The sequence below is a fragment of the Gorilla gorilla genome, chromosome 21 (genome assembly GCF_029281585.2).
Source record: "Gorilla gorilla gorilla isolate KB3781 chromosome 21, NHGRI_mGorGor1-v2.1_pri, whole genome shotgun sequence".
Classification (NCBI taxonomy): Eukaryota; Metazoa; Chordata; class Mammalia; order Primates; family Hominidae; genus Gorilla; species Gorilla gorilla.
The window spans coordinates 75,336,902-75,348,685 of NC_073245.2; the positions used below are offsets into that span (position 1 = coordinate 75,336,902).

Below are 11,784 nucleotides of genomic sequence, written 5' to 3' on the forward strand. Positions count from 1 at the left end.
CCTGTGTCCCGGGCTCCTCACCGTCCAGGTGGTTGCACTGTCCCTGCGCTGCTGGACTTGGGGGCTTGGGTGCAGCCAGCTTGTGCTCCTCAGCCTCCCTGGTACAGGAGGACTGTCCATCTGCATGGCAGGGGCAAGGCCGTCTTCAGCGGAGAGACCTGGAGGCCACACGGTCTGCTCAGAAGTACCTGCATGCAGTTTGATGCCCTGCTGCAGCAATCTTGAAATTCTTAGTAATTTTATCTTTGAATGCTCACTTTGTAAGTGCAATCTAAGGATGGTGGCATGAGCATGACTGAAGGAAGCTGGAGATGGTCAGGGTGCGAGCCCACTGCAGAGCCGTGGGTGCCAGTGGTTCGAGAGGCCACGCTTTCCCTTGACTCAGAGCTGGCCCCAAGTGCAGAAAGGAGGTGATGTTGCTCTCAGATGCCCACACAACCAAGGACACGTCCCCCCGTCTCCCTGGGACTCCCATGTGAGCTGGCCACCTGCACCGCAGATGAGGATGTGGAAGGAGAGAGAAAGACAGGAGACCGTGGCTTTTCCTTTCAGTCCTTCGTACCCAAGAGCAACCGAGAGGGCGTCCCGGCAGGGTATGCATGGCCAGCAGGACGCTGAGGCTGCGCGGCGTTTCCACCGTGCTGCAGGAACAAGATGCACATCGTGCAGGAGCCGCAGAGCACGCGTGCGGAGGTTTCGGTGGCTCTGCCCCGAAGTTAACGTGTGCGTGTGTGCCTTGACTTATATTTGCATTACTTAGAATGACATTTGATAGCAAATGAAAGACAGCCGGCAAGTCAATAGAGAGAATGCGGAAAGAAAGAGAAGGCTTTGTTTGTGCCTCTGAGGGCACTTTTCCTCCTGCATTTGCATTTTGCACTGTGCAGATTTGCACCGTGCAGCCACCCGGGCCTCCTCGGGTCTGGGGCTCCATTTCCAGGACCCTCACCCAGCGCTGTGGGCCCCTCCCCCACGCGCCTCCCCCACTTTGGTGGTGACAGTTGGGTGTGGAGGAACAATCGTCAGTGATGGGTGAACTAGCTGTGTTTCACGTGGCCTCCTCATCACTCTGCCAAGCCCCTGAGGCAGGCACATTTCGGCTGCCATCGACTCTAGAATGTTCTCTGGTGTCTCCAGGGGGTGTGCAGAGCTGGTCCCTCCCAGCGAGGAGCTCTGCTCACAGGTTCACACCCCCTGCCCTGTTCTCCAAGATGGGAATGTCTGATGAGAGCCCCAGAGAAGAATCAGCCTCTGGGGGTCGGGGAGGTGTTGGACTCTCTTGAAACAAAGGAGGCCCGAGCCTGGGGTCATGGGGCTGGGGTCACGGGGCTGGGGGTCGGGGTGGGGTGGGAGGGGGTGGGCAGTGACCTGAGAACAGGAAGGGAGGTGGAGGTCTCAGGTCACAGGTGATGGATGATGGAGGAACAGGCCCAGGAGGCTCTGCTTGCTGGGGGCTTCTTTCCTCTTGCGTAGTCACCTGTGGGGGGCTCTCAGACTCACAGAGTTTGGCCGTAGGGAAGTGCAGGGGTGGCCTGGGAGGCTGCAGGCTCTGGGACAGCCTGGCTCACACAGGAGATGGGATGGCACTGAGAGGAGACCCCGGGGCACCCAGAGTCTCAGGCTATAAGGAGCAGCCACTCATTCTGACACCCGACGGGGAAATGCTGCATTCTTATTTATGGTGTTGAATAATCACAGCACAATCATTGCAGGCCACAGGGCAGAAAGTGCTAATGCAGTTTAAAAACAGTACATTTGAATCTGGACGCTGGCAAGAAAATAGGCAAAATAAATACTTTTGTCCACCCCTCCCTACCCTGTTTTGGTGACTTGGGGTGGCCTGGGTCAGTGCTCAGCCCGGGGTCCCGCGGCCAGAGCCAACCACGGCGCACCTGGCCTCCTCCAGATAACCGCGCGCCCACGTCTCTGCTGGGCTTTGGAATTAGCTCAATCCTCGTTCAGATGCAGAGTGCACGTGCCCTGCCAGGACAGACGTCATTGCTGTGCGGTGCTTGAGTGCCATCAATAAGCCACAGAAGAGAAATCCGGAAACAAGGGACGCATGGCGTGATTCCGTGCCACGACGTCAGGAGCGGCGTGCAGCATCTTTTGGTTTGAGAGTAAAATTCCACAATCAGAAATGAAATCCGAGCAAAGAAGCAAAGCGCACAGAGGCTGGAGACGCTAAAGCATCCAGGCAGGACCCCGCCAGGTGGGCAGGCAGAGGCCTGTGCACAGGCAGACGGTGTGCCCGTGAGCAGGACACGCTTGCAGGGTCACAGGTCACCCACACGCAGGACACGCATGCAAGGTCACGGGTCAGCCACCAGCAGGACACGCATGCAGGGTCACGGGTCACCCACCCGCAGGACACGCATGCAGGGTCACGGGTCACCCACCCGCAGGACACGCATGCAGGGTCACGGGTCAGCCACCCGCAGGACACGCATGCAGGGTCACGGGTCAGCCACCCGCAGGACACGCATGCAGGGTCACGGGTCAGCCACCCGCAGGACACGCATGCAGGGTCACGTGTCAGCCACCAGCAGGACACACATGCAGGGTCACGGGTCAGCCACCAGCAGGACACGCATGCAGGGTCACGGGTCAGCCACCAGCAGGACATGCACACCCATGTGTGCACATGGGTAGGTGTGCTCGACCCACACATGTTGTGCCATCAGCCCATCCTTGTCCCTGGAGAAAGGGCCATTGGCCATCGTGACGGGGGGCCTCTCAGCTGCGACCGGGCCCTGGGAGCCATGGAGTCTTCTGGCCGCCTCTCCTGGCCACCAACCAGGAACCCCAGGCCCCAGGCCCACGGTTGCATCTGCTGTGCCATCCTGTGGACAAATGGACGATCCAATCCAGACGGCACTGCAGGGGACTGAACGGGGCTCTGAAACCCGGCCGGAGCCGCCCTCAGGCCACCCTCCTCACCTTGAGCCATTCCCCTGCTCCGTCACCTGTGTCAGGCCTGGGTGCCGCCAGGAGGCCTCCTTCCAGCTCTCTGCAAGCTGGCCCCGTGTTCACGGGCATCCAGCGGGATCCACCATGGAAAGACAGCTTTCTCAGAGGCATCTCAGCACGTGGGCCCAGCCAGAACCTCGAGGGTTTCTGTCCCTGGAGGGCAGGGCAGAGCGGGAGGACACAGGGACACAGAGAAGGTGGCAGCTGGCTGAGGGCAGGGCAGAGCAGGAGGACACGGGGACACAGAAGGTGGCAGCTGGCTGAGGGCAGGGCAGAGCGGGAGGACACGGGGACACAGAGAAGGTGGCAGCTGACTCGGCGGGAGCGGAAGGTGCTGCTTTCTTCGAGGTCCCCCTCTTTGCGGCTCACCCTTCTCCCTCTATGGCCCCCTTAACCCCAACCCCCCTCGGCCGCCTCTCTGAGTAAAGGACAGGCCAGCGCCGAGCAGGTATGTCCCCTGCCAGGGTCCCCCGCGCACCTGGATCTTCTAGGCTGGGGAGTAGTGGAAGGATCTGCGGGGCTCTTGAAGCCGTCTGGGAGGCGCGTCAATGACCAGAGGAAGGAACAAGGGTTTCCGGTGGGATTGGCCAATTCCCTGGGCCATCTCAGAACCACGAGCTTGTCTTCCTGGGTTACAGGGTCCTGAGCTTGGCCGAAAAGGGACAAACGAAGGGCCGGGTGTGATGATCCTGCATAGGTTTGACAGCCCCGTGTCCTTCCAAATCAAGTGAGTGGGTCTGGGTCCCCGGCCCCCTCCAGCCTGGGGTCCAAGCCTCCCTGGTCTCCTTGGGCAGAGTCAGCCTCTCTGCTCCAGTGCCGTCAGTTGTCACCTACGTGGGTAAAACGCCAGGAGAGGCTGGACCCCCAGCTCACCATCCTGTGGCCCGGGCCTCCTGGGCTTGCAGAGGGAGGGCCGAGGGTGGTAACTAGGAGGAGTGGCTCTGAGCCGGGGAGGGAACACGGCCAGAGGGGGACGAAGGCCACGCGGAGCACCGCGGGAGCCCCGCCGTCTGCGCAGGGTTCAGCCTTCCAGCCTCGGCGTGGGAAGTCTCTCCATCTGTTCAGGTTTTCTTTGGGTCTTTTTTCCAGCCATGTTTCGCAGTTTGCAGCATACAAGTCTCACACTTCCCTTGCGAAATTATTCCTAAGTAGCTTATTCTTCCTGATGCTATTTGACCAGGACGCTTTCTGCATTTCATCTTGGGGTGTTCACTGTCAATGCAGAAATATCCTACACCCCATGATCTTGTTAAACTCCTTCGATCATCTTATCAGGTTTTACTTCATTTTATTTCATCTTTGTAGATTCCTTAGGCGATTGCACCTACGGCGTGAGGCGTAGTTCTACGTCTTTTTTGCTAATCCCGGTGATTTGAGTTCCATGTTCTTGCCTCACTGCCCTGGCTGGAACCCGCCGTGCAGTGTGGGAGGAGCGGGAGGGGAGGGTCCCCTTGACTTGCTCCCTTCCGTGGGGAGACGGTCAGGCTTTCCCCAGGAAGCGTGCTGTAGGTTTCCATAGATTCGAGACGGTCAGGCTTTCCCCAGGAAGCGTGCTGTAGGTTTCCATAGATTCCATTACTAGGTTGAGGAGGTTCACTCTCATTTCTGGTTTGTTGAAAGTTTTTTTTTAATTATAAATGGGTGTTAGATTTTGTCAAATGGATTTTCTGTATCAATTGGGATGATCATGTGGCTTTTGTCCTTTATTTTATTAATATGATTTATTACATTAATTGAGTTCTGGTTGTTAAACCAATCTTTCAGTCCTGGGAAATATCCCACTTGATCATGGTGTACAGTATTATCTTTTTAAAATAAATTGTTGGATTTGGCCAGGCACGGTGGCTCATGCCTGTAATCCCAGCACTTTGGGAGGCCAAGGTGGGAGGATGGCTTGAGCCTGGGAGGTCGAGGCTGCAGTGAGCTGAGATCGTGCCATTGCCTGCGTGACAGAGTGAGACCCTCTTTCAAAATAAATAAATAAATAGTCGAATTTGGTTTGCTAAGTTAAAAAAATTAAGTAAGTGTCCAGCTCAGCAGCATTAATTACATTCACGAAGTTGTGTCACCATCACCACTAGCTACACCCCAACTCCAAACAGAAACCCTGTCTCCATGAATAACAACTACCCATTCCTCTCCCACCCCCAGCCTCTCCTAACCTCGAATCTACTTTCTGTCTGTGAATTAGGCTCTTCTAGGTATCTGATGCAAGTAGAATCATACAACATTTGTCCTTTTGTTTCTGGCTTACGTCACTCAGCACAGCGCTTCCGAGGTCGCTCAGCACGGGGCTTCCGGGGTCGCTCAGCACGGGGCTTCCGGGGTCGCTCAGCACGGGGCTTCCGGGGTCGCTCAGCACAGCGCTTCCGAGGTCGCTCAGCACGGGGCTTCCGAGGTCGCTTAGCACGGCGCTTCCAAAGTTATTTACCTGGTAGCGAGTGTCAGACTTCCTTCATTTTTCTGGCTGAATCGTATTCCCATGGGTGGATGGACCACATTTTGTCCTCCATTCATCTGCTGGGGGCAACTGTGCTGTTTCCACCTTTCAGCCATTGTGAATAACGCTGGTATGGGAGCCTAAGTGTCTGTCTGGGTGCTTGTCTTCATTCTTCGGGACATACCCTTGGGAGTGGAATTGCTGGATCGTAAGGCAGTTCGGTGTTCCACTATTTGAGGAGCTGCCAAATTGTCTCCCACGGTGGCTGCTCCATTTTACATTCCCACCATCAATTCCAACTTCTCCACATCCTCTCCAAGGCTTGTTATTTTATTTTTATTTATTTATTTTTTTGAGACAGGGTCTCACTCCATTGCCCAGGCTGGAGTGCAGTGGTCCAATCTCAGCTCACTGCAACCTCCACCTCCCGGGTTCAAGCGATTCTCCTGCCTTAGCCTCTCGAGTAGCTGGGATTACAAGTGCATGCCACCACACCCAACTAATTTTTTGTTTTTTGGAGAGCAGCCGTCCTATCGCATGTGAGGTGGTGTCTCTGTGGTTTTGATTCACATTTCCCTAGTGACCAGTGAGTGCTGTTGAGCATCTTTTCATGTGCTTATTGGCCATTTTATATCTTATTTGGAGAAACATCTATTCGAGTCCTTTGCCTATTTTTAAATGGAATTTTTTTGTTGTTGAATTGTAGCAGTTCTTTATAAATCCTGGGTATTAAAACCCTTATCAGATATATGATTTGCAAATATTTTCTCCCACTCTGTGGTTGACGTTTCACTTTCTTTCTTTCTTTTTTTTTTTTTTCTTTTTTGGGAAGGAGTCTCCCTCTATCACCCAGGCTGGAGTGCAGTGGCGGGATCTCGGCTCACCGCAAGCTCCGCCTCCCGGGTTCGCGCCATTCTTCTGCCTCAGCCTCCTGAGTAGCTGGGATTACAGGTACCCACTATCATGCCCGGCTAATTTTTTGTATTTTTAGTAGAGAAGGGGTTTCACAGTGTTAGCCAGGATGGTCTCGATCTCCTGACCTCGTGATCCGCCCGCCTCGGCCTCCCAAAGTGCTGGGATGACAGGCGTGAGCCACAGCGCCTGGCTGACGTTTCACTTTCTTGAGAGTGTCTTTTAATGCGTAACAACTTTAATTTTGATGAAGCCAATTATCTGTTTTCTGTTAATTTTTTTTTTTCTTTTTTTTGAGACAGAGTCTCAATCTGTCCCCCAGGCTGGAGTGCAGTGGTGCGATCCTGGCTCACTACAACCTCTGCCTCCTAGGTTCAAGCGATTCTCCTGCCTCAGCCTCTAGAGTAGCTGGGATTACAGGCACCCACTATCACGCCTGGCTAATTTTTTTATTTTTAGTGGAGACAGGGTTTTGCCATGTTGGCCAGGCTGGTCTTGAACTCCTGACCTCAGGTGATCCTCCTGCCTCAGCCTCCCAAAGTGCTGGGATTACAGGCGTGAGCCACCACGCCTGGCCCTGTCTTTTTTCTTTTGTTGCCTATGCTTTCTGTGCCATTTACCATTGCCATGTCGAAGGTCGTGATAATTTGCCCCTATGTTTTCTTCTAAGCGTTTTATAGTTTTAGCTCTTACATTTAGGTCTTTGATCCATTTCATGTTAATTTTTGTATATGTTGTAAGATAAATATCCAACTTCATTGCTTCGCATGTGTAAATACCTTTTTCCCAGCATCGTTTGTTGAGGAGGCTGCCCTTTCCTCACTGGTGTTGGTCCCTTATGGAAAGTCAATGAACCATGTATATGGGGGTTCATATGGGGGTTCTCTGTTCTACTCCATTGGCCTCTACGTCCATCCTCTTGCCAGCAGCACATTATCTTGATGACTGTAGCTTTATGAGTAAGTTTTGAAATCAGAAAATGTGAGTTCTCCAAGTTTGTTCTTCGTTTTCAAGATCGTTTGGGCTATTTAGGGTTCTGGAAGTTCTATATGAATTTTAGGATAAAGGTTTTCAATTTTTGCAAAAATTGCTGTTGGGATTTTGATAAGGATGACGTTGAATCTGTGGATTGTTTTGAGTAGTACTCTCATCTCAACAACAGTAAGTCCTCCGGTCTGTGAACACGGGTGACTTTTCATTTATTTGTGTCTTCTTAATTTCTTTCATCAACGTCTTGTAGTTTTCAGCACACAAGTCTTTTTCCTCCTGGGTTGAATTTATTCCTAAGCATCTGATTCGTTTCGATGCTATCGTAAGTGGGGTTCTTTTCTTTTCGGATTGCTCATTGCTAGTGTCCAGCTGATTTCTGAGTAATGATTTTGTACCCTGAATCTTTGCTGAGTTCATTTATTAGGTTTAACAGTTTTGTTTTTTTTTTTAATGGTTCTCTGGGCTTTTCTACATGGTGCATATCATCTGCAAATACGTGCCATTTTAGTTCTTCCTTTCCAACTTGGATACCTTTTGTTTCTTTTTCTTGCCTAATTGCTCTGGCTAAAACTCTCAGTATTGTGTTGAATAGAAGTAGCAAAAGCAGCTATCCTTGTCTTTTTCCTGATCTTGGGGAGAAGCTTTCAGTCTCGTACCACTGACTGTAATGTCAGTTGTGGGTTTTTCATAGATGACTTGATTTACTAAATTTTACTAAGGATATTTTGGTTTACATTCATGAGGAATAATATCTTATAGTCTGTTCGTGTCTTTGCCTGGCTTTGATACCAGAGTAATTCTGGTTTCATAGAATGAATTAGAAAGTGTTTCCTCATCCTCTACCTTCTGAGGATTTTGTGTGAGATTGCTGTTATTTCTTCTGTAAATATGTGATGGAGTTTACTAGTGAAGCCAGTGCTACTTGGGCATCAATTTCTTTACTTGCTATGGGTGTCTTCAGGTTTTCTCTTTCTTCCTGAACTCATTTTGGTAATTTGTGTCTTTCTAGGAATTTGTCCATTTCATCTAAGTTGTCAAATGGTTGGCATAAAATGGTTCATAATGCTCCTTTATAATCCTTTTAATTTCAATAGGATCAGTAGCAGTGTTCTCTCTTTTATTCCTGATTTTAGTAATTTGTGTCTTCTCTCTTTTTTTCATGGGCATTCTTGCTAAACATTTATCCATTTTGTTGATTTTTTTCAAAAAATCAAGTTTGATGCCGCTGGTTTTCTGTATCGGCTTTCTGTTTTCTGCTGCACTGCTGTTCACTCTGGTCTTTTATATTCTCTTCCTTCTGCTTGGTTGGGGTTGGATTTGTTCTTCTTTTTCTAGTTTCTTTTGGTGGAAGATTATATTATTGATTATATTATTGATATAATATGATTATATTGTTGACCTTTTTGCCTTTGAAATACGGGTGTTTAAAGTTATGAGTTTCCTGCTTTAGCTAGATCTCATGCGTTTTGGTACGTTGTGGTTTTGTTTTCATAAGTTCACATTATTTTCTAATTTTCTTTTTTGTGATTTCTTTTTTGACGCATGGGTTATTTAGAAATGTGTTGTTTAGCTCTCAAATATCAACTTATTTCTCCAGTTTATTTTTATTTTTATTTTTTGAAATGGAGTCTGGCTCTGTTGCCCAGGCTGAATGAAATGCAGTGGTGTGATCTCAGCTCACTGTAACCTCTGCCTCTCAGGTTCAAGTGATTCTCCTGCCTTAGCCTCCCGTGCAGCTGGGATTACAGGCACATGCCATGATGCCCAGCTAATTTTTGTATTTTTAGTAGAGATGGGGTTTCACCATGCTGGCCAGGCCGGTCTCGAACTCCTGACCTCAGGTGATCCACCCACCTCGGCCTCCCACAGCACTAGGGTTACAGGCACGAGCCACCGTGCCTGGCTATTTCTGTTCTTGATTTCTAATTTAATTCCATTGTGTTAGAGAACATACCTTGTATGATTTAAATACTTTTAAATGAGTGAGACTTGCTCTGGGTCTAGCCTACGGGCTCTCCTGAAAAGTGTGGCACTGTTGCTGAGTGCTGTCGTCATGGGGAGCGATCTATAAATAAGAGTTTGGGTAAGTTGGTTGACAGTGCTGTTAAAGTCTTCTGTGTCCTTACTGGTACTCTGTGTAGATGCTTTATTTGTTATGGGGAACGGGTATTGCAATCTCTCATGATAATTATTGAATAATATATTTCTCTTTTCAGTTCTGTGCCATTTTACTTCATATATTTTGGAGTTCTCTTGTTAGGCATGTATATACATTTATGTCTTTCTCTCAATATTGACCGTTTTATCCTTATAAAATGTCCTCTGTCTCTAGTATTTTTTTCCTTAAAGTCTATTTTGTCAGATGGAATATCTGTGTTCCACCTCTGTTGCAATTGTTATTCGCATCATGTGTATTTTTCTGTCCTTTTGCTTTCAGTATATTTGCATCTTGAAATTTAAAGCATGTCTCTTATAGATGGCATGCAGTTGGGCCTGGAGTAGTTTATCCAGTCCATTAATTTCTGCCACCTGACGGTGTCGTTGTTGGTTTAGTGGCATTTTTGTCTCTGACGTTTTGTTCCTTGCTTTCTACATGTCTCGTGTCTTTTTTGTTTCTGTTCCTCCTTTACTGCCTTCTTTTGTGTTAAGCAAATATATCTTAGTTACCCTGTTAGCTAATTCTGCTGCCGATTGTGTTAATTGTTAACCACTTTTTGAGTTATGTTCTTAGTGATTCTCCAGGAAACCAGTATATATCTTAATGTATTACAATCTACATCAGGTGAATGCTGACTTAATTCCAGTAAAATGTCACCTCTGATCCAGGACAGAGCCGTTCCCGCCTGAATTGTGACTGCACACCCAGTTTGTCCCTGTGTCCCTCTAGCCTGAGGGTGGCGTTGGCTTCCTGTAGTTGAGACTTTCCGAGTTGCTCCTCATCCCCGTGGGGACCTTCTCACACCTCTTCAACCGGCATCCCATATCGAACCCCTGGGTATGGGCTGTTTTCTCCCACGGACTCCAATGGGTGCAGGCATCTCCACCTGCTGTGGCCCTGACCCTCCCCTTCCTCTCGATGTTCATGGGGCATTTAGGGGCTTCATCTGGGGATGGATTAAAGGGCCTGGGCTCCTGGGGAGGAGCTCCCCTGTTCTCCCAGGCTTTCCTCGGTCTCCCCCTTCCCTCACCCTTTGGGGATTTTCCTGGGGGATTTTACTTTATTAAACGTTCATAAGCAGATATTCTGCTGCCAGGAAAGAAAAGCAATGACCAGAGATTTGGCTGTGAAAAGAAGAAAATGGAGGGGTTGGGACACCATATCATTCATAGGACCCCTTCATTCCAAAGCTCAGCGTTGGGCTGAGGCCTGGGCGGAGGGCAATGGAGAGGTGCAGCGTGGGGGCTGAGTGCGGCTTGGCTGGGTCCCCACCGGTGGCCACAGCACCTGCAAGGCCACAGGGACCCCATGAGGGGAATCCATGGGCCTCTGTCGTGAACTGCAGCCAGGGACCCTGAAGGGCTTGGGCAGCTGGGGTGCTCTCTGCTTCTGCTGCACGCCTGGCTGGTGCCCGAGCAGCTCTGCAGATGTGCATCATTGTCAGGGCTGTTTTGGGGCCGTTTCCAACACCAGCAGCATCGTGGCTCCACAGCAGCAAGGCTTCCTGAAGGAAGAAGGGGGCTTCACAGTATAGTTTGAGTCGGGCTCGTTTCTTTCCATCCCAAACACATAGAGACGACCAGGGCCCTGATCCTAAAAGAAGAACCCAGGCTGCCGGCGATCCTGGGGACAACGATGTTAACTCAGGGACAGGCGCAGTCTCTGGACCAGGCCGGGTCGTAGTGCACACACTCGATCTCTGCAGCGTTTTCCACGTGGGCACTGTGGACCGGGAATGTCAGGGGAACACGGGCACGGCTGACCGGGAATGTTAGGGGAACGCGGGCACCGCGGACCGGGAATGTCAGGGGATCGTGGGCACCGCCGACCGGGAATGTCAGGGGAACGCGGGCACGGCCGACCGGGAATGTCAGGGGAACGGGGGCACTGCCGACCGGGAATGTCAGGGGAACGGGGGCACGGCCGACCAGGAATGTCAGGGGAACGCGGGCACGGCCGACCGGGAATGTCAGGGGAACGGGGGCACTGCCGACCGGGAATGTCAGGGGAACGGGGGCACTGCCAACCGGGAATGTCAGGGGATCGTGGGCACGGCCGACTGGGAATGTCAGGGCAAGAGGGAAGTTGTTTGCTAGCTTGTCATATGTTTAGCTAATTATTTAATTTCCCTAATTTAAAGTTTCACCGGATTAACATCAAAACAAAAATCTTGTGATTGCAGCATCATAAAGCAATAATGTAATTAACTTGTTTAGGGTAACTTACTAACTTGGCTGATTGCAAAGCGTGGGGTCTGGGGGCACCACACTTGAGGTGGTGGGGGCGCTTGTCAGGCCCAGGCTCCTGGCCTCAG

The 11,784-nt window shown here is 50.6% G+C and overlaps 1 long non-coding RNA gene across 1 annotated transcript; it reads right to left on the minus strand.

The window, feature by feature from the left end:
* Positions 1-2,940: 2,940 nt before the first annotated feature.
* Positions 2,941-5,266, minus strand: LOC129529061 (uncharacterized). The gene is made up of 3 exons (XR_010132291.1): positions 5,133-5,266; positions 3,449-4,912; positions 2,941-3,230 (listed from the first exon to the last, which is right to left on the minus strand). It is a non-coding gene; the product is annotated as an uncharacterized lncRNA (long non-coding RNA).
* Between the last annotated feature and the right edge of the window lie 6,518 nt (positions 5,267-11,784).